The following is a 566-nucleotide window of genomic DNA, read 5'->3' as shown; positions in this document are numbered from 1 at the left end:
GATTACAGAAAAACTGTTTTGAACATGGTAATGGATTAAAATATATAAGTAACAGGCTGAATGTACATTAACCTTACATCTTAACACCTCTTTAAAAAAAAAAGCAGATCATAGATCATATATTTTGTCTATAGCCTATAATATACAGTAGCTTCGTAAATAGATTAATTCTTTAAAAATCCTACAATGTGATTTTCTTGGATTTTTTTTTTTCATTTTGTCTCTCATAGTTGAGGTATACCTATGATGAAAATTACAGGCCTCTCTCATCTTTTTAAGTGGGAGAACTTGCACAATTGGTGGCTGACTAAATACTTTTTTGCCCCACTGTATCTAAATGTAAAAATACAATACGTGTAAATGTTTTTTTGACTGGACCTCTGCTTGGAAGAAAATATAGAGGCTGCGCCTTTTGGAACTTTAATTGAATACCCCTGACTTATATCAAAAATAAATAATTTATTTGTATGGTTTTGTAATATCTGTGTCTCATGTTTCCTTATGTGTCATGGTAGATAGGACTCTTATTATAGAATTTGATTACAGAAAAACTGTTTTAAACATGG

This window comes from Sinocyclocheilus grahami, unplaced genomic scaffold (genome assembly GCF_001515645.1).
Source record: "Sinocyclocheilus grahami isolate Dianchi unplaced genomic scaffold, SAMN03320097.WGS_v1.1 scaffold523.1, whole genome shotgun sequence".
Lineage (NCBI taxonomy): Eukaryota > Metazoa > Chordata > Actinopteri > Cypriniformes > Cyprinidae > Sinocyclocheilus > Sinocyclocheilus grahami.
The sequence above is the reverse complement of the archived record's forward strand: the minus strand, read 5'-3'. Positions refer to the sequence as shown.